The 21,737-nt window shown below is 41.1% G+C and overlaps 1 protein-coding gene and 6 non-coding genes across 11 annotated transcripts in view; 1 reads left to right on the top strand and 6 right to left on the bottom strand.

The window, feature by feature from the left end:
• wnt5b (wingless-type MMTV integration site family, member 5b) overlaps window positions 1–21,737 on the top strand; it is an 80,042-nt gene that overhangs the window by 373 nt on the left and 57,932 nt on the right. The window contains exon 1 of one of the 5 annotated variants that reach the window (XM_051392235.1): window positions 414–531. The exons of the other annotated variants lie outside the window; for them this stretch is intronic. The gene's annotated coding sequence lies outside the window, so the exon portion shown is untranslated. Of the gene's footprint in view, window positions 1–413; window positions 532–21,737 lie in introns of those variants that run through there. 5 annotated transcript variants of the gene reach the window in all.
• Window positions 5,562–5,634, bottom strand: trnak-cuu (transfer RNA lysine (anticodon CUU)). Its single transcript has one exon. It is a non-coding gene; the product is annotated as a tRNA-Lys (tRNA).
• On the bottom strand, window positions 5,799–5,871 carry trnak-cuu (transfer RNA lysine (anticodon CUU)). The gene has a single exon. It is a non-coding gene; the product is annotated as a tRNA-Lys (tRNA).
• Window positions 6,304–6,376, bottom strand: trnak-cuu (transfer RNA lysine (anticodon CUU)). The gene has a single exon. It is a non-coding gene; the product is annotated as a tRNA-Lys (tRNA).
• trnak-cuu (transfer RNA lysine (anticodon CUU)) lies at window positions 6,821–6,893 on the bottom strand. The gene has a single exon. It is a non-coding gene; the product is annotated as a tRNA-Lys (tRNA).
• On the bottom strand, window positions 7,330–7,402 carry trnak-cuu (transfer RNA lysine (anticodon CUU)). Its single transcript has one exon. It is a non-coding gene; the product is annotated as a tRNA-Lys (tRNA).
• Window positions 7,848–7,920, bottom strand: trnak-cuu (transfer RNA lysine (anticodon CUU)). The gene has a single exon. It is a non-coding gene; the product is annotated as a tRNA-Lys (tRNA).

The raw sequence follows: 21,737 nt of genomic DNA, 5'->3' as shown, positions 1-21,737 counted from the left end.
GTTAAATAGGTAGCTTTGAACTTGAACACTCACTCACTTTGCGCGCTCTGAACGGGACATACTACTGAACACACATCTGAACTCAAAGTTGGTTTAAACTTGGTCCACTGGCTTTTTGGACTTTGCTCCATTTGAACTTGTAGACGTTTTGTCCCCACAATGTTTCCGTTGTCACAGTCTACTTACAGAATGAGCTTATTTCATGACTTTGGCTCCCATATGACAGTGGTGAAATGCAATGTGTGTGTGTGTGTGTGTGTGTGTGTGTGTGTGTGTGTGTGTGAGATCTGCCAACCCCATCGGCCTAAATGAAGGCAGCCCTCTCGCTTTGCGGTGGAGACCAGGACTATTTTGGTCGAAATGTTGCACAAATGTTTCTCTCAGTATAGAGAAGTTGCTCTGCCTTAATCTGGGCCAGAGGCTGTACGGCATCCAAACTGCACACTGACACAGGTCTGACAGTAACTCTGGACTCAAGTTCATTATAAACACAAAATTGTTTTGGTGACAGTGGAGAAGGAGGAACATATGGTAGGTGCTTTATATATTACTTTATTGGCCTGCATAAGCATTCAATTATCTGTGACTTGTGGGATGTTCAGTAGGTGGCAGCTGCAGGTCAGGGGGTCAGCTGTGCAATCAAACAATATACCAATAGTGTTAGGGTTAAGTGTGGACATTATGTAGTAAGTGATATTATTTAATTTGTTTTTCCATGACTATAAAGGATGTTTTTTTAATGTCTGTCCTGTAAATTCCATCATAAAACTGCATTCAAGTGTATTTAAAGTAGCAGATAATATACAAGCTTTGTACGTGTATTAATATGCATGTATGTATGTATTTCTTCGACTTTGTGTTTGCTTGTGTGTGTGTATTTTCTTGTGTGACCTCTAACCCCCATTCATTTCGAACTCTCTTATGATCCCATGAAGTAATTAAGCAAAAGAAATTGTGTCTGAGCTAAGCTTTTATGTTTTTGTTTGAGAGCTCAGACCTCAGCTGGATCTAGAAAGAAGTCAGTTTGTTCCACACTCATTTAGCCCAAATACAGGGAGAACTTAAAATCTGTTCAGTGTCGTCATAAAAACCACAACCCTTCAGTCAGTTTTTAAAATGTATGCTTCATTTAATCTAGCAATATATTTGAGATTGGCATGTTTTTATCAGTAGATCCAAAAACATTAAGAAATAAGAAATTTCGCCCAATTTCAGCAGGAAAAGACAGTAACTGAGGCATGCACACTTTAAAAAGAAAAAACATAAACTTAACAGTAAATGCAAACACAAAAAAATAAACCATTTGAGTCCTCATTACATACCTTATAAAAACACATTTAAGGGCAGAAATAGCAAAGAGAAGTGAGTTTCACGTGAAAGCCGACTATCGGATTCAACCCAGAATGTGACGGCTGCAGAGGAGCTGTTCAGAAAGCCGGGGTCGTCTCCGCCGGTGACGTCTCCGGTTCGGTTTCCTGATTTTAAAGTCTGAAACCCACCTGAGCTGTGGAGCGGACTGACAGCCGAGGCTGATAAACCCTTCCAGAGGAGAGGAAGTGTGTGTGTGTGTGTGTGTGTGTGTGTGTGTGTGTGTGTGTGTGTGTGTGTGTGTGTGTGTGTGGAGGGTAGATAGTAATGTTAGATGTGTAGATAGAGGTGGTGAAAAGTGTTGCTGTCAACAAGTTAGCCATTAGAGAGAGATAATCTCTCTTCCTCCTCCCTCCCTGTCTACCAAGTCAACTTCTGTTCTTTCTCTTTCTCTCCCTCTCGCTGTTTGAGTTATGACATTATTTTTCTCCCTCTGCCATTTGATCTTTTCTCCTTTCTTTTCCACCTTTTGTTCGCCCTTAACCTTGTCTCGTGGATTTGAGGTTCTAGGTGTCAAAATTTTAGTTTTTGTTGGCGTATGAAACTGCCATTTCATTGTTGTTGTATGAAAGCCTTTTTTTTCTCTTTAGCTGAAAGATTAAATGGATTTGAAGCTCATGTTGCTCTTTAAAATCTTATTAGATAAAGTCAAGAATGCCTGTTTCTTGTGGCTGCATATTGTAAACTTGTTATAAATGTAGAAATAGATGGTTAATTAATGTCTAGAGTCATCAAGTCTATATTCGGAACATTTTCTCACAGTTTTTCTTCTTTGTCTGTCTGTCTGTCTGTCTGTCTGTCTGCCTGCCTTCTAACTAGTGAGAAAGACCTTTTCTTTAACCAAACACTGAAGTGCTGCTTGAGTGTCTCATCCCTCTGGACTCGGTAATTAGGGAAGGGGAGGAAGTGTGTATGTGTGTGCGTCTCCACGCTAGATATTTGAGAAGATGGGATGTCTGCAAGCATCAATGGATCCTCAAGGTCATTCAAGAGTGTATTGTAAAGTCTGAGTGTATGTCCCGTACGTTCAGACACAATGGATATGGAAATAAGGGAATATTTTCTAAATGAACACTCTGAAAGTGATAGTTAAGTACACTTTTAATGATTTTCACTCATTCTTCAGGTAAAACAGGGTAAAACTGGGAGACTGAGACACAGCATTAAGTGCATGAATGTGTGTTCCTGTGTGTAAATGCATGTGTGCATTTCAAGTGTCTGGGGAGGCGGGGGTCTTTAGCACTGGGTGAGTTATGTGAGTGTGTATTTTAGCCCACTGGGAACAATAAAAACTAAACACACACACAGTGGACAGTGGTCCATGTGAAGAGGATGGCCTCTCAAGCTCTCCAGTTGAAGAGCCAGTATTTTAAACGCTGGTCTCTGATTGGTTCACTTGAATGCTGGGAATTTCCTCCCAGGACAGTGTATGACCATCCTGGTGTGTGTGTGTGTGTGTGTGTGTGTGTGTGTGTGTGTGTGTGTGTGTGTGTGTGTGTGTGTGTGTGTGTGTGTGTGTGTGTGTGTGTGTGTGTGTGTCTCTCTCTCTCTCTTTGTATATGTGCGTGTGTGTGTGTTCTAACTTGGCAGGGAAAAGACCCATGTAAACCTTTTAGTGAAAGTGTCACTCCACGTTTGGTTTCTCTGATTTATATCATTTTACATTCACTCAGTGCAATACCACTGTTGTAGCTGTACAGGTGCATTTGTTACGATTACATTATTTACAACCAAAAACTAGAACACAAGACAAAGCAAGCCAGCTAATATTGCTAAGTAGTCCAGGCATACAGGGCACAGTGGGAATGACAGAGGCATCATTAACCCTATTACAAATCAGTTTAGCATCAAAAAAAGATTGAAGCTGTTATTTTAAGATATAAAAGTTACATTATGGGACTTTAACATCAATTATTAAAAATAGAAATAGATGATAAATACTGTAGTTTCTTGATCGTCCTTTATAATATTCACTAAAATGTTTCAGCCTCTTCAAACATAACGTAATACCAGTTGAAGACATGACGCACTCAAGCTGCTCTGTGTGTGTGTGTGTGTGTGTGTGTGTGTGTGTGTGTGTGTGTGTGTGTGTGTGTGTGTGTGTGTGTGTTTGTGTTAACAATACAGTGTGGCCATGCAGTAGTCATTATGGTCAAGTGCTGTGTGTGTGTGTCTGCATTTCTGCATGTATGTGTGCACTCAAAATGTGACCCTGTGGTATTCGTTACAGTGTCTGTACTTTCTTGCATTCCCTACGCCTGCACACATATGTGTGTATATGTGTGTATGTGTGTATATGTGTGTTTTAGGCCAGTGGTTCAGGGCTGTGCAGTGATGTCACTGGGGCTGCAGGGTGGGGTGACATGGGGTTAGAGTTTGGCAGAGGTCCCGACTCCAGTAGCCCTCAAACTGTGTCTGACCAGGAAGTATGTGACTGTCCCTGCTTGTGTGTGTGTCAGCATGTCAGCCTGTGTGTGTGTGTGTTGTGAGTGTGTGTATGGTCAGTGGTAGCCAGCTGTACACTAGCAATGTCCTATACTAATAGTAAATGTGGTTTATTGGACACTTTATAGAGACTGAAACTGTTTTATAAATCAGCTAGACTGGTACAAGGAGACAGTCAGAGACCAAATGGCCACAAGACACACAGCATCAGGCCAGGGGTGGCTGATCACTGGTTAAAGGCTAAAGGAAAGGGAGGAATGCCTCCTCTGACCACTGACTTCATTTACATAACATCCTTTATTTCAGCATAATAATGACAATAAGAAATTGCCTTCAGAAAGCATCATGGCAACATTTACTTTTGCAATTTAGATTTTTAAAAGCATTTTACACATATTTTATTTAGATTCTGTTGTCAAAAGCACAGAAAAATTTTAACATTGACTTACATACAGCCATACAACGAAACAATTTGTCCTGTTTTTAACCCACCCTAAGACCTAGGAGCAGTGGGCACTATACATCGCCCAGGGACTTGACCCTTGTCCCTGGGCGTATTGAAATTATGAAGGATACATGTTTTGATGGTGGGGGAAACTGGAACACCTGGAGAAAACCCACAAAAACATAGGAAGGACATATAAACTCCACACAGAGGGGGCCCTGCTAGGACTCAAACCCAAAACGTTCTTACTGTGAGGTAACAACAGTGACCTGTTGGGTCTCTGTAAATAATTTTATTAGGAGTACGGTCTAGACCTGCTCTTTTTTAAAACAACATACAAATAAATTGAACCACTGAATTGCCAATTAGTAACTCTAACTCTTATAGCCCTTCAGCAATTGGCCTGTTCAAAGCACCCGTGCCCAGATTGGGCTTGAACCCACAACTCTTAGATTAAGATTTTCATGCTGAACTGCTGAAGTTTGTGTCATTTGACTGTCCATATCATATTGTAAATGTACAATGATTCTTTGGGGCTACAACCCTGTGTTTCAAGACTCATTCAGAATCATTACAGAAGCAGCCTTTCTCTCTCCTCTCCTCTCCCCATTCCTCTCCTCCCTACTCTCTTCCTCTCTCAGTAGCTCCGATCCAGCGCTGATAAAACTATCAACAGCACACCTGCACCGGGTTGGAAAGCTGTCTAAATCACACAGACACACACACACACACACACACACACACACACACACACACACACACACACACACACACACACACACGAACACACACACGAACACAAACCCAAACAGATGGGGACAAAAATCTTATTTAGTGTGTGGTCACAACAATAAGCCTTTTCTTTTCTGTTTTTAACTCTCTTTCCAACTTTCTCCGTTCCCATCCCATACCACTTTTCCCATCTGTCTCTCTGTGTGTGTGATGGGTTTTAAATTCAATGCAAACTATTGTGACAGTTTGTTTTACGTGGTGAGGAGATGTAACCCGCCCACCCGCTTTTCTAAACTACTCAACCCAGAAACACCAACGCCTAACGTCAAACCTGGGACCCTGAGAGTCTCATGATACTGTAATGATTTGCAACCATCAAAAACTGTACTGGATTTTAAGTTCAACGTAAACTATTGTGACAGCTCTTGTGCTCAACGCAAAGTACAGTTTGTTTCATGGGGTAAGGATGTGTAACGGTGGATTAGTTTGTCTGTAGTTTCATAGGTAACTGGACCCTTTGGGAGTTTGATCAATACCTGCTTTTCTGGAATAGTGAACCTTAAAACTTTCACGCCCAACGTGGGGCTCGAACCCACGACCCTGAGATTAAGAGTCTCATGCTCTACCGACTGAGCTAGCCAGGCTTGCTCTGTTGTCAAAATTGTTCAAATTTTGGAATAAATTGTACACTTTGTCTTTTAATGATTTGACAACATCCAAAAATCTGAGTTTTACATGCACAACGCAAACTACAGTTTGTTTCATGCGGTCACCCGCTTTTCTGGCGTACTGAACCCTAACACTCCAACGCCCAACGTGGGGCTCGAACCCACGACCCTGAGATTAAGAGTCTCATGCTCTACCGACTGAGCTAGCCAGGCTTGCTCTGTTGTCAAAATTATTCAAATTTCGCATAAAATTGTAGACTTTGTCTTTTAATGATTTGACAACATCCAAAAATCTGATGGTTTATTTGCTCAATGCAAACTACAGTTTGTTTCATGCGGTTACCCGCTTTTCTGGCATACTGAACCCTAACACTCCAACGCCCAACATGGGGCTTGAACCCACGACCCTGAGATTAGGAGTCTCATGATACTGTAATGATTTGCAACCATCAAAAACTGTGTTGGATTTTAAGTTCAATTTAATCTACTGTGATGTTTTTTGTGCTCAACGCAAAGTACAGTTTGTTTCATGGGGTTAGGAGGCATAACAGTGGATCAGTTTATCTGTAGTTTCATAGGTTACTGGACCCTTTGGGAGTTTGATCAATACCTGCTTTTCTGGAATAGCAAACCATGAAACTTAAACGCCCAACGTGGGGCTCGAACCCACGACCCTGAGATTAAGAGTCTCATGCTCTACCGACTGAGCTAGCCGGGCTTGCTGTGTTCTCAAAATTGTTCAAATTGTTCAAATTTCGAAATAAAATTGTACACTGTTTGTCTTTCAATGATTTGATAACATCCAAAAATCTGATGGTTTATATGCTCGACGCAAACTACAGTTTGTTTCATGCGGTTACCCGCTTTTCTGGAGTACTGAACCCTAACACTCCAACGCCCAACATGGGGCTTGAACCCACGACCCTGAGATTAGGAGTCTCATGATACTGTAATGATTTGCAACCATCAAAAACTGTGATGGATTTTAAATTCAATTTAAACTACTGTGATGTTTTTTGTGCTCAACGCAAAGTACAGTTTGTTTCATGGGGTTAGGACGTCTAACAGTGGATTAGTTTGTCTGTAGTTTCATAGGTTACTGGACCCTTTGGGAGTTTGAACAATACCTGCTTTTCTGGAATAGTGAACCTTAAAACTCTCACTCCCATCGTGGGGCTCGAAGCCACAACCCTGAGATTAAGAGTCTCATGCTCTACCGACTGAGCTAGCCGGGCTTGCTCTGTTGTCGAAATTATTCAAATTTCGGAAAAAATTGTACACTCTGTTTGTCTTTTAATGATTTGACAACATCCAAAAATCTGATGGTTTATATGCTCAACGCAAACTACAGTTTGTTTCATGCGGTTACCCGCTTTTCTGGAGTACTGAACCCTAACACTCCAACGCCCAACGTGGGGCTTGAAACCAGGACCCTGAGATTAGGAGTCTCATGATACTGTAATGATTTGCAACCATCAAAAACTGTGTTGAATTTTAAGTTCAATTTAAACAACTGTGATGTTTTTTGTGCTCAACGCAAAGTACAGTTTGTTTCATGGGGTTAGGAGGCATAACAGTGGATCAGTTTATCTGTAGTTTCATAGGTTACTGGACCCTTTGGGAGTTTGATCAATACCTGCTTTTCTGGAATAGCAAACCATGAAACTTAAACGCCCAACGTGGGGCTCGAACCCACGACCCTGAGATTAAGAGTCTCATGCTCTACCGACTGAGCTAGCCAGGCTTTGCTGTGTTCTCAAAATTGTTCAAATTGTTCAAATTTCAAAATAAAATTGTACACTGTTTGTCTTTCAATGATTTGATAACATCCAAAAATCTGATGGTTTATATGCTCGACGCAAACTACAGTTTGTTTCATGCGGTTACCCGCTTTTCTGGAGTACTGAACCCTAACACTCCAACGCCCAACATGGGGCTTGAACCCACGACCCTGAGATATGGAGTCTCATGATACTGTAATGATTTGCAACCATCAAAAACTGTGTTGGATTTTAAGTTCAATTTAATCTACTGTGATGGTTTTTGTGCTCAACGCAAAGTACAGTTTGTTTTATGCGGTTAGGATGTGTAACGATGGATTAGTTTGTCTGTAGTTTCATAGGTTACTGGACCCTTTGGGAGTTTGAACAATACCTGCTTTTCTGGAATAGTGAACCTTAAAACTCTCACTCCCATCGTGGGGCTCGAAGCCACAACCCTGAGATTAAGAGTCTCATGCTCTACCGACTGAGCTAGCCGGGCTTGCTCTGTTGTCGAAATTATTCAAATTTCGGAAAAAATTGTACACTCTGTTTGTCTTTTAATGATTTGACAACATCCAAAAATCTGATGGTTTATTTGCTCAATGCAAACTACAGTTTGTTTCATGCGGTTACCCGCTTTTCTGGAGTACTGAACCCTAAAACTCCAACACCCAACATGGGGCTTGAACCCAGGACCCTGAGATTAGGAGTCTCATGATACTGTAATGATTTGCAACCATCAAAAAATGTGTTGGCTTTGAAGTCCAGTGCAAACTATTTTAACAGCTTGTTTCATGCGGTTAGGAGATGTAACGGTCGATTAGTTTGGCTGTGGTTTCATAGGTTTTTCACCAATCAGGAGTTTTCTTTTCTGAAGTACTGAACCCTAAAAGTCCAATGCCCTACATTGTGTGTATCTGTGTTCTAGTTAGGCCATAGTTGTGTCGTTGCTTGTGTAGTTTGACTGAGCTTGCCGGGCTGTTTCCTGGCAAAAGTAACCACAGAAAATGTGCACCTTCAGCTTAGAAAACTGACTTTTTAGGTATCAGTCCTTTGCCACCCTCTGTGTTTTGCATCTGTAATTGCTGTTTGGCTTCAGATCTCAGATATATCATAAAGGTGAATATGTTGCTACTGTTAACTACTTCCTGCCACATGACCTTAGATAGCCTGACAAGGTTTTGGGCGTTGACTGTGTGTCCTGGGCCTTCCCACTGTGTTGACCCATTGTAAATCACTTCATCCCGTCACTGTCAGCCAGTCAAAATACAGCAATGAATGAAGCCGTTCAAATCAGCAGGGTGGTCCTCTCCACTCACACACAGGCACACGCGCACACGACCGCTGACTCACACATTTGCACAGGGCGAGCACGCTCATTGCAGAGGCAACACAGTCTGGCAAAAACAGGTGATGGTGAGCAGTGTGTGTGTGAGAGAGAGGGAGAGAGAGAGGACTGAGAAGAGAAAGGGTGAAAAAGTGGAGAAGAAAGTAGAAGTTCAGACACAGAGAAAGAGATTTTTTCGTCAGTCAGATGAGAGGAAACACTGCCTCTTACTGGTCATTTTGTGCTACTACAACAGATCAGAGAAAATAGATGGAGATAGGAGAAACAAAATATTTAAATCCAGTTGAAATTCTGCACTTTTATATCACTTCATGTTTCTGGCTCTGTCTTTTACATCGTATAGGTTTTTATCATTTTGCAGTCACTGCTGCTGCCTTTCTGCTTTACAACACTGTGTGGAGAATTTCATAAATAAAGACCTTTGAAATAAACTGCATTGAATAAAGAAAGTCCGATAGAGAAACAGCAAATCATTATTTCACAATCCCTGAGTTTGATTGTTTGTGAGTCATACCACATATAAATATAATGTCTGCCTATGATCCACAAGAACTTACAAGAACGAGTTTGAAGCAAATACATTAGCAACTTGAAAGGCTCTCTGTCTCTGTGGTTTAGCTGTTTTTGAATTCTTGTGATTCTTTTTCTTCTCATCTTTTGTTTCTCTTCTCCTCTTAACCATCTTCCCTTTTAGTCTGATTCCTGTCTTTTCCTTTTCTTTCTTTTCCTCTGCTCTGCTGGTGTGTGTGTGTGTGTGTGTGTGTGTGTGTGTGTGTGTGTGTGTCGGAGGGGATGGTTATAATATAATGAGATTTCCAGTGCCCAGGTGCTCTTTCTAGATAATTACCGAGTGTGTTTTTCTGTAGCCAGTCTCCAAACTGAAGCAATACAAAATCTGTCAGCACACACACACAAGGGGAAGAGGGAGAGGGAGCATCAAATTAAATCTATTCCCACTATCTTGTTTCTGATTGCAAGCTACTGCCACTCTTCTATCCTCTCTAGCTTTTTTCAATCAATCTGTTGTCAATCCACTATTTGTCTCTTTTCTCTCATCTCTACTTTCTCTCGCTTTTCTTTTTCCAATTTCTCTTCCCTGACCATCCTCTCTTCTTTATCTATCCCACATCTTGTGTAGGTGTATGTGCAGAAGATGAATCGACTAAACATTACTCAGTTATCTGGTGGGAAAAAAAGAGGTAGAGGCGGACAGCATTGATTCATACACACACACATTTTTGTGTTCTTGAAAACATATCCATCACTCATTGGCTAAAATTATTTATTAATAAAGGTACTGACTGTAGCTGCGGTTGCCTGTCGACTGACAGGACCAGAGCACTGCATTGCGTTAAAAGAGGACACTGACTCTTTGCCAAATGAGCTCTTTGGATAACGAGGACACAGTTGCAGTTTCACCTCTGTCTGTCCTGTTTCGTTGTGGTTTTATGATGCTGAGCTACTTTATACTGCCCACTGAACATCCACAGAGTGCATGGACTGCAGTTAATCACATAAATTGTAACTAAAGCTATTAGCTAAGCTACAGTCCTGAGATGATGAAAGTGTCTTTCTTTAATCAGGGAAAGAAAATAAATAATTACCGATCTTAGTGTAACTTACTTCTTTGTGCATATTCTAAACAAAAACAATAATGCACTCCAGCTGTTGTCAACCCAAGCCCTATCTCAAATGTGCTTTGCTTCGTATCCAGGTGATTGAATTGAAAATGTACTTTGAGATGATAAAAATTTAAAAAATTACATATATAAAATCCAGAATTTGGCGTTCACCATGGTAACACTAGTGAGGTAATTGTGTTTCAAGTTCAAGTTCAAGGCTTTCCCTTCTGAGATGCAGAAAAATATGCAATGTTTTTGCAGTTGAAAGGGTGACTGAGTTCAACAGTGTCACGTCGACAAAATTCAGACAAAGAGAGGCAATAAAAAGCTCTTGAAAGTGGTTTTCTAGCAACAGAGAAATGTGCCAATGTCAGTTTGCATACTAGTGCACACAGTGCTTCAATCTTTTGGTGGAAGATGAAAAATTGATATAGGGTTTGATGCTATAAGCGATGTTTGGTCCCTATTCCAGGCTATATAATGTCCATAAACACTGCAATATACTGTAGATAGTTCATATGCTGACTTTAATGTTGAAATGTTCTTTTTTTTAAGACTACTGGATTAACAAACTACAAAACGTTGTCACTGGACAAAATCTTGGGTTTGGAGAATAGGTTGTTGTAGGTGTTTAGAGTGTCATTGAATTGATGAGAGAATGAGTAAAGTCAACAGCACTACCTGGGGAGGTTATTCCAGCACTCTCTCCACCCTTGTCTTTAATAACACCATATCTCGGCAATAGAGAGCACTTGGCATCTCTCAGAGCCTACAAACTAGCATCCTTTTCATAGAGCTGCTGAATCTCTTGTCTGGTTGTGTTTGAATCACTGAGGGATGGTGGTAGAGACATAAAATCTGTTTCAGTCTGGGACTCAGAATCTGAACACTGAATCAACAATGCTCTCCAATCCATCAGATTGGCCATACTGGGCAGCTGCTCAAAGAGCTTTCACACTCAGCTAATTTTTGGATACAAAGGGGTTAAAAACACTTCTGTGATGGCGTATCTCCTGAATTTCATCCTGCATATTTTAACACATGCAGCAGCATATATTTCACATCAGCGTCTGCCGCTGCCGTGCTGCTGCGTCGTCTGTCAAACGGGCACGCTGCTTGCATCGAGATCAGAATTTCGTTATTCATTACATTCAATAAATGTACAGGGATCTGTCGTGTTGGCATTGGTGCAAGGACAATCTGTTTACATGAGACAGTGACAGCATGACCTCGTGGACATTATACTGTCACTCTATACATGTGCATTTAAATGAAGCACTTTTCTCCTGTAAATCATTACAGTTCTTCCGCTAGAAATTTGTTCTTGTTTGTCTCTTTGTGTGCGTTCATTCAAAGCCCCCTTTTCATCATAGACTGTCGTATTATTTAAAAGAAAAGAGTGGCAAAGTGGAGCTTGAAGGTCAAGAATTACATTTCACACTCTACAAGGCCATATTACAATATCAAAAAAGCAAATCACAATTTTAGGAAACTCGTATCTTTTTGGAATATTTATTGCTATTTGTTATTTATCTCTTTATAATAGCTTTTCTTGCTACATTTTCATTTCCATCCAATGCCAAATCCCTTGGATCTTTATGTATTTTAAAAGTCACCGCTGTCACCAATCATAACATTAATTATTTATACAGCTTCATAAGATTTCTGTGCAAAATGTCATACAAATTGCGCATGTAGAAATAAAGAAATAAACACTATTTGCTACAACTTTACAACTTTGTAAAGCAATCTTTGTTGTAATAACTGAAAGTTTTTCTCATCTCCAAGACTTTCTGCAAGTAAGTGTCTAACTCAAATGTTATATTTCCTTTGGTCTGAAGGGGTGAAGTTTTAAAATATGCTGCAGTAACAGTAGACACAGACAGAGGGAGCTACATCACTGGAACTCACCACTGACACACTCACCACTAATATACAGGAGAAAGTGAGAGATAAGAGGGAAGAATGACAGGGTGAGAGGTAGAGGGGCTGATGGCTGGAGTAGGAGAACAGAAACAGAGACGAAAACTCATGGAGAGAGAAAGTTTTGAAAGGAGAGAGAGGAGATAAATGAAGAGGGGTGATATTTTAAGCACTAGTGTGAATTATCCCCCATATCTCTCTTCCTTTCTCTCAATTACTTTCTTTTTGTTTTGGGTGCATTCAATAAATTAATTTCACAAGGAACAGCTATTTTTCTTCCACTCGTTATTTATCTCACTTTGCTCAGTTCCTCTCTCCCTCCATCTGACCACAACCACACCCTCCCACCATGCATGGTTGAGTCCAGGCCATTTGCTTCCACTCCAGCAGGGCTGCACCATTAGTGACCAGCAGGGGAATTGCTGTTCTCTGCATGCAGCTGGGTTCAGGTGTGCTGATGCTCTCTCTGTCACTGAGTGTGTGTGTGTGTGTGTGTGTGTGTGTGTGTGTGTGTGTGTGTGTGTGTGTGTGTGTGTGTGTGTGTGTGCGCCTGCTATCAGCATGAGTATAATCATACAGCTCACACAGCTCTTGTTTGTTTTGCTTGTACCAAGTATAATCATTTTGGAAATTTTAGTGGATAATTACTGCATGTTACAACTTGGATCTTATTTTTGTAGTTATGGCCGTCATTCTCACCAGTAACAATCACAAAATGTAATGCTGTAATCTGGGAACACAGTGGCATTCCTAAAAATGGGTCAAACAGGGCAATAATCAAATTTTCACAGTTTGCAGGTGGAGTTGTAGGCTCAAATTTCTTGTGCAATGAAAAATGATTACCTGGTTTGCCCCATTGGACTTAGTAGAAGTGATACCACTGTGTTTCCAGATTTCAGCAATAAATTCAGTGAGTGAAGTGTTAAATCTGAAATGATTAGTTGAGTGACAGAAAATTAATTAGCATCTTTGGTAATTGATTGTCCTTGAGCAAAATGGCAAAAAATCACTGGTTCCAGCTTCTTAAATATGAATATTTTCTTGATATTTGTAGTCTTATGTGATATTTAACTGTATAGCATCACATTTTGGACCTTTGGTGTGACAGAACTAGACACTTTCAAATGTCACCTTGGGCTCGTCATTCATAATCATTAGTTTCAGCACTTCACAGATGAAAATGATGGCCAAAGCTACAAAGACCCAGGTTGTAATAAAGCAGAAATGATCCATTTCTATGCAGGTTGCTATGTAGTTTACTGTAACAGTAGAAAAACAAACCTTCTCTCCATGTCACACACACACACACACACACACACACACACACACACATACACACTGCTGTTGTACTATCACACTCAGCCAGCAAAGCGTGACTCAACAAAAATCTGTTCCTCTCTGTTGTCTTTTCTTTCTCTATCAGTGTCTCTTTCTCTGTCTCTGTCAACAACCCCCTTCTCATTTTCTTTCAATCTCTCCCCTTCCTTCTCTCTTCACTCCCCCCCCCACACTTTCCCCATCACTGGATACAGACAAACACACACACACAGACCCTTCCAGCTTTCCCTTCAGCCTTGCCCACCCTCTGTGGGCGCTGTGCCCAGAAAGAGACAGCATGAGCAGGGCGAGGAGCCCCAGGCCGAGCCCCGCAGCCGCAGCAACACCCTGAAAGCCTAGAAAGAAATAGTAAAGGAGGGAAAGGAGAGGAGGAGAAGGAGGAAAACAGGGGGAAGGAGAAGGGTTACAAGAGGGAAGATGGGGGTGAAGTCAGGAATCGAGTGCAGAGAGGATGAAGAGATAAGAAGATGCAAGAGCAGGGGAGACATGCAACAGAGGAGAGGATAAGAGAAAGGGGGGGGGACAAAAGGAGATTAGAAAAATAAGATAGATCGATAGATAGAAAAAGAAAGATGCAGAGCAAAAGGAGAAAGTGTGAGGCAGCGAGAGAAAAAGAGAGAGCTGGGCAGACAGCCAGCTCTCCCAGGAGAGAGAGAGAGGTCAGAGCAGTGGACACATCTCTAGAGAGAGAGAGAGAGAGAGAGAGAGAGAGAGAGAGAGAGAGAGTGTGTGTGTGTTTGTGTGAAAGACAGCGGCGAGAGAGATAAAGGGAGGAGGAGAAAAGAATACAGAGGAGGAGGAGGAGGAGGAGGAGGAGAGCAGTGGAGCGCAGAGACAGAGAGGAGGACTTGTATAAGATACATACTGAATGCCTGAAATGCGACCTTGGAAATCTATATCTGTGCATTTGTGTCTTTGTCTGTACGTGCTGGCTTTTTTTCTTTTCTTTTGTTGTGCGTGTTATACATTCAAAGGATCAGCCTGGCACCTTCTCTTAGTCAACAAATCCCAAACCAACAGCGTGATAGTCCGCCTCGCGAGCCCATTGGTTCCTGAAGAAATACCTCTTTAAAAATGTGTCACAAATACTTTGTTTCATTAAAAATAAACAACCCAGTAATTTCCTCAAACAGCTGTAGTTTTTAGCAATCATTACTCAAAGAGGGAGGAAACATGGTAGACAATATTCTGCTGCAGATTACTGTAAGTAGTGGTGAAATTACATCTACTTAAGTAGAAATGCAGCTAGTTCTACCAACATTTTGTGAATATGAATCTTATTACTTCTTAAGTTAAATAAACTATTTAAAAACTCTCTTGAATTAGCTGAAAAACACATTGTCACAAAGCTGAAAACAGGACTGTTCTCTGTATCTCAAGAAACGCTGACTTTTTAGAGATGTGTGTTTCTCGCAGGACAGCAACGCTACAAACATATGATGATCTTATAAAATAAAATGCTTTGCTGTAGATTAAACTACCTAACAGTATATGAGGTAGTTAAAATTAGTTCATCCTGTAACATCGAAAGCAATAAAATGCACATTAATGCAGCAGTAACATTAATATATAACAGTAAAACACTGACAGGGACCATTCTACTGCAGAATTAATATTTTTACCTTTGATACTTTAAGTACATTTAGCAGATAAAACTTTTACTGAAGACTTTTCACAGTGATATTTTGTTTCACTTCATTCATCCAGATTCACATTTTCTTCTTGTTGGCTATTGTGGTCAGAGAAGTGATGTACTTGTGGTAGTGGTTGTTAGGAGGGGTTAAGGTCTTTCACATCGATCACAGAAATATGTTGATTTAACAGTTGCTATTTTTGTAAGTCAGCTTACAACAACCTGGACAGCTGCACTGATCTCACATTTTTCTGTGGTTATTTTGTATAAATGTAACTAAGTAGCTGGTTGGTCTATTGTTTCTCTAACTGGTGGAAACAGCCATAAATGGGCACAACAACAGACCAATCACAGAGCAAATCAGAGACGAGGGCGGCAAATCAGAGGTCTGGAACCACACTCATGTTTATTGTAATGAAGAAATATGTCACCCAGGGCAACAGTGTGGCTCACTGATGTGTTTTTAATAGATTTTGGACAATAATGGAGCTCAGATGAATAAGCTGTATCAGGCTTTGGCTACACAGGCAGTACTTGTTTGTAGGATCAATTCATTCTTGGTTTTGGTCTTTTTGTTCAATTTCTTGACAATAATAAAAAATATAGATTATCACCAGCCCAATCCTTTTAAAAAGCACTCACAGTTATCGAATTCAAGTCCAGTTTTAACCAGAAAGTTACTGTTTTACTGTTTGTATTCTTGATAACACTGAGGGCATTGTGGGTTGCACGAGGACATCTGTGTGTGCGTGTTCATGCACAATCTGTGCGTGCAAGGGCAGTGCAGGTCATGGAGCGCTATGTGTGTGTCAATAACAGTATCTGGAGGCCACAGGATTATGTGACCTTGCATGCCACATGTGTTGTCTTCTACTCACTCACTCACTCACACACACACACACACACACACACACACACACACACACACACACACACACACACACACACACACACACACACACACACACACTTAAACACAAAGCCCCATGAAATCCTCTGACTCCTAAGGGTCTTTATGAGGCTCTTGCATTGGTCATGGAGAGCTAGGAGACGAGGAGGAGGAAGAGGTGGAAGAGGAGAAATAAGGAGGAAGACAAGGAGATTTGAGCAAAAAAAGACTAGAAGCGAGGAGAGTCAGAAAAAGAAGAGAAAGGAAGGGAGACAGAATATGAGGTGAAAAGCAAGGAAAAGGCAAATTTGGAAAGAACAACCTCATTTTATACACAATACATTTATATGCTGCTAACTTCCTTTGCCAAATATGATTTGGAGGAACTGGAATTGGTGGAAATTTATGGCGCTGCTGCCTGAATCACATTCAGGTTTTTCTTCCCCCATCCTGGATCTGTGACATCCTTATTATACACAAAAGCCATAGGCAGGAGGTCATGGTGGATGATTTGGCATTCAAAGAACAGGACTTGGACCAGAGACGTTCAACTCCTGCCACCCACATTTACATAGGTGGGTTTAGGCTAACAAAATAATTGGTTAGTGTTGGTTAAATATGAAAAAAGTCAAGGTGTCCCATTATGTGCTTCAGTGGGAGAGGGATTCCTCCTTGGTTGCTCTTCCTTATGTGAATTGAGAGTCTAAGGATAGAGGGTGTCATATGCTACAAACTGTAAAGCCCCTGGAGGCAAATTTGTGATATAGACCAGACTGAGAATACTTAAAAGGGCAGAAGTTTGAGTTTCTGGATCAACTCTCCTCACACCCCGCAGCAAAAGTATATAGATAATGAAGAGGGCAGTTGTTACATCTTACACGTTGAGTCCTTTTCTAATTAAATATGTGCCTGAACTTTTCATGCTGTATTTGTTGGTGCTGTTAGCAGAACATGAAGTCTGTCTCAATCCACGCATCCATCCAGTTCCAAGGGAGAGTGATTTGGTGAATGAGTTCCACCATCGCCCAACATGACCCTGAGATTAAGAGTCTCACGCTGTACTGACTGAGCTTGCCGCTGTATAACACCACAAAATGAGTCAGGTTTCAGGGCTACTATATAAATCAAGTTGACTTTGACTTGATTTCAAGTCAGTGTAGACTTTTTTTTTTTCACTTCCTTTACCAAGTGAGTGGCCAAAACATATCAATAAAAGAGATAAAGCATATATCTCCAGATACGTTTAATATAAAACTATCTTTACTGTTACTAAAATCAGATCTGATTAGCTTTATGTTTCCTACAGGCAATATGCCCAGGATTATGATTTATACAGAAATATGGAAATATTAAATACACGAATAAAGAGAACAATATAGATGGAGCAGGAGGAGGAGGTGAATTTAAGGTGAAGGTTTGGTAAATGGGCCCTGAGGGCTATGAACATTATTTCAGTTGCTGTGTGTGTTCATACGTGTGTTCATACGTGTCTTTGTGTGTGTGTGTGTGGGGGGGGGGGGGGTACAGGGACAGGTGGGCATCTTCCTGTTATCATGCCTACATCTCTGTTTCCCTTAGTCATTCACCCTCCCTCTCAATCAATGTTTAGTGTCTTTAGATCGTACACAAGAGTTTGTGTGTGTGTTTGTGGGGGGGGTGTGTGTGCGTGTGTGTGTCCCGGTAGTTTGCATTTTTGTTAGTACAGTCTATACCCTTGTACTGTATGTGTGCGTTTGGTTTTGTTTGAGTGTGTGTGATGTTTTCAAGTCTTTATATTTGTCAGCGTTTGTGTGTCTGTCTTTGAGCTTGTGTATGTGTGGGCTCACATCGCCATCCCTTTGCTCTTTTGTGTGTGTTTGTGTGTGTGTGTGTGTGTGTGTGTGTGTGTGTGTGTGTGTGTGCCACGAGCCCCAGTGAGATCCAGCGAGCATGACGGAGAATGACAGGTTGATTTATGGCGAGGCTATAAGTAGAATGACTACTGCTAGAGAGAGAGAGAGAGAGAGAGAGAGAGAGAGAGAGAGAGAGAGGGGTATGTGTGTGTGAGGGAGAAAAACACGGCAGAGAGGGATGGAAAAAAGGGGTAGGAAGGGAAAGATGGTGGAGAGAAAGCTGGAGCGATGGGGATGCTGGGAGAAAAGGGGATGCAGAGAAAAAGAGAGCTGAATGACAGAGCTAAAGAGGCAATGTGGGACAAGAGAGGAGAGCAGGGATGGGGGGAAAGCAGGACAGAAAGAGAGAAGAAGGGAAAAGAAGTGAAGGTGTCAGAAAATGGACTGATTGGGATTGTGGGAGGGGGATTAAGTTGCCTCTTTGCATATGAAAAATGACAGAAATAAATAGAGAAAATATGACCAAGCTGCTGCTGGCACAGAAAAAGATGGATAGAGGAAAACGAGATACAGACGGAAAGAAAGTTTAGTCCTTGTTTGCGAAGGAGCCCCTGTGAGTTGGTTTTAATGACAAACAGCAACGGCTTACGTAGTGCAGCATTCTGTGAGTCTCAATAGGAAAATAACATTATCTCCACAATTACATTTACATTTTTAGACATTTAGCTGATGTTGTTATGCAGAATACAGACGTACACAGAGTGCAAATGAGCTTCAATTCCCAGATCGGTAACAACGCAGCGCGAACAGCATCCAGGAGAACGTTCAAGAGTGTTGGCGATTACTGTGAGTGTCACGAAGGAGAGGAGGTGCAGTGAGATGGTAGATGCTGTTATCCAACCTGACTTCATGACCTTACTCCTAACCGGGGACCAACAGTTTTTGTATGAAAAGATAAATGTGTGCTTTTATGGTTTCGTCCTTGATTACCAAACCATACCTGCCATTTTTTATGTTATTTTGGCTCATTTCATGCTTTCATTAGATAGCAGATGACATGCAGCGTCCCCAGCACTTCAGCGACTCAGCCATAAAATCCAACATATATACATTTTCGTTGAATTAGGTCCTCAGAGTAGACAATGGTGTGGCATTTTAGCCACTCAAGGGAGAAATTCTTCTCCTCTCAGTCTTAGAGATACAGGATTTTGCATTAAAGGGGCATTCCACTTATTTTCAACATCAAGATTAGTTCACTTGAGTACAAATTAGCCTGTGAAAAATCTTCTGTAATGTTTTCTGTGGCTCTGCAGGGAGCTTTTTGAAGTCTGAAAAAGTCATCTCTGAGGTTGTCATCAGAGTTATCTCAGAGAGTATACATTTATAAATTAACAGACAACCTGTAAATTGCAAATTTGGCGTGTTGAGTTTTCCAGACAGGGAAGGTTGGACTGCATGATGGGAAATGTAGAATGCAGTCTTTTTGGAGCTTGACCCAAACTATGAGTCAGGATATTTCTTTCTCTAGTGATCAGATTTATTTTATTATTAATTTTTTAATGTCTCTCAAATGTCAAGCGAAATAAATAAATAATAATAAATAAACAGAGGAATTGACAGTACAGTGAGAAATGGTTGATGGTTCTGCTCAAGAGCACTTCAGCAGTACCCAATGACCTCTGGAAAACCAACTTGTGACTCTACTGTGAGGGCAGCAAATGACAATGAACATTGTCTTGATTAGGACATAATGGTCTGACCAGACAAACCAATGATGAAGCAATTGGATGCCTTAGATTTGATTTGTCTATTTACCACAGTGCCTTATTTTGAAATGGCAGAGATAAGAGAATGGATTTTTCCAAGAGACTTGTATTCAATCACAGTGGAGCTTTTAATTTGAAACAGCAGACTTTCAGAGTATTCTTTAATGGGCTAATTCAATCTGAACTGTGCGCCTGAAAAGTAAGTGTTGTCATGAGGTTTGTCCGGTTTAAAAGGGAAACAAGAATAGTCTGAAAAACTCTTTCTCGTGTGCACACACACACACACACACACACACACACACACACACACACACACACACAAACACAAACACCTGCCAGAACATTTGCTCCCATGACAACCTGGCAACCAAAAGGGCTTTGAAGAACAGGTCAGTAGTTTTGCCTGTTTTTGTGTGTGTGTGTGTGTGTGTGTGTGTGTGTGTGTGTGTGTGTGTGTGTGTGTGTGTGTGCGTGTCTTTTCTAAACATCAGCGCGACCAGCATTTTTCTATTTTCTTTCACCTCTTCTTTGTGTCGCTTTGCTCCATTTCTTTTCTTTTCTGTTTTGCATAGGAAACTGTTCTCATCCCCCCGCCCTCAGGTGAAAGAAAAAAAGTAAGAGAATGTCGAAGAAATCAAGAAAAAGCAATAACGAGTGTTTTCAAGGGAGAGAGAGAGAGAGAGATAGCGAGGGAAGGAGTGTGAGAAATATGAGCGAGAGAGGTCGATAGAGATAGAGAGAAAAAGAGAGAGAGTCTTTGATCTCTCTCCTGGTGGGAGCTGGTCTTGGCGTGTAGCCAGAGAACCCCACGGCACACACACACACACACACACACACACACACACACACCAAACAGACGCACACATATATTTAGGTCTAGCTGGCCGGCTCCAGGGCTTTGTTGATTATTTCTGCTGGGAGGATCAAAGACGTGGAACCCCCCCCCTCCATCCATCCATCCATCCATCCATCCATCACCTATCTGTCCAGTCCATCCATTCAACAGCCAGTCCATCCATAGATAGATAGATAGATAGATAGATAGATAGATAGATAGACAGACAGACAGACAGACAGACAGACAGACAGACAGACAGACAGACAGACAGGCAGACAGATAGATCCACACTCATTTTGGTGAACTGTAGGCTGTGCTTGTCAGGATGGCTGAGCAGTCTAAGGCCCCAGCCTCAAGAGATCACTCCTTCCTCTTAAAGGGACTTCTGTTCTCCCAATGGAGGCGTGGGTTCAAATCCCACTCCTGACACAGCTTTAGTTCCTGCAGGTTTTTGTATCATCAGAGCAGGGCTTAATTAACCACTGGTATACAGCAAACTTAAGTACCTAACGCAATATCTTTGTGTCAGATTTGGAGGAAACATGAATCAACTAACTTACCGACCGTACCTCAATTTTCATCTCTATCTGAAAAGAAATCTCAGCGTTAAGGCCACATTCACTAAAGTGCATTTTAACATTGATCGTACCTATTAAAACTTACCTACTGAATCTTTTTTATCAAAAGGCAGACAGCTTTTCACAGGATTTCTGTCCCCTCTGTCTTCCTTTGTGTTTTTAAAAGAGATTTTTTGTGATATATAGATGCACATTACCAGCGATAAAACTACTACAGCACATGTATACATTATTATAGCAGGAAAACTTTATAAGGAGACAACCTTCTCTTTATACAAAGCAAACAGTTAATGGTATCAGAACATATAAACACCTTGTCTAACGAGTTATAACAAGAACAGTGTTGATAATGTACTGCAACCCAATGGATGAGTGGGAGCAATTTATTGAGTTTCCTTTTAGGACTAAAGCCACTAAAGTTGCTCTCATTAAACAACATACATGGGATTGTTATTTATATATTAAACCACTATGTTGGATTTTGTCTGTGCTGAGAGAATTCCCTTAAGTGACATTGAGAATTTTGCATTATTCCTTATTAGACAGTTT

Source organism: Dicentrarchus labrax, unplaced genomic scaffold (assembly GCF_905237075.1).
Source record: "Dicentrarchus labrax unplaced genomic scaffold, dlabrax2021, whole genome shotgun sequence".
Classification (NCBI taxonomy): Eukaryota; Metazoa; Chordata; class Actinopteri; family Moronidae; genus Dicentrarchus; species Dicentrarchus labrax.
This window is presented reverse-complemented; position numbering and strand designations above follow the sequence as displayed.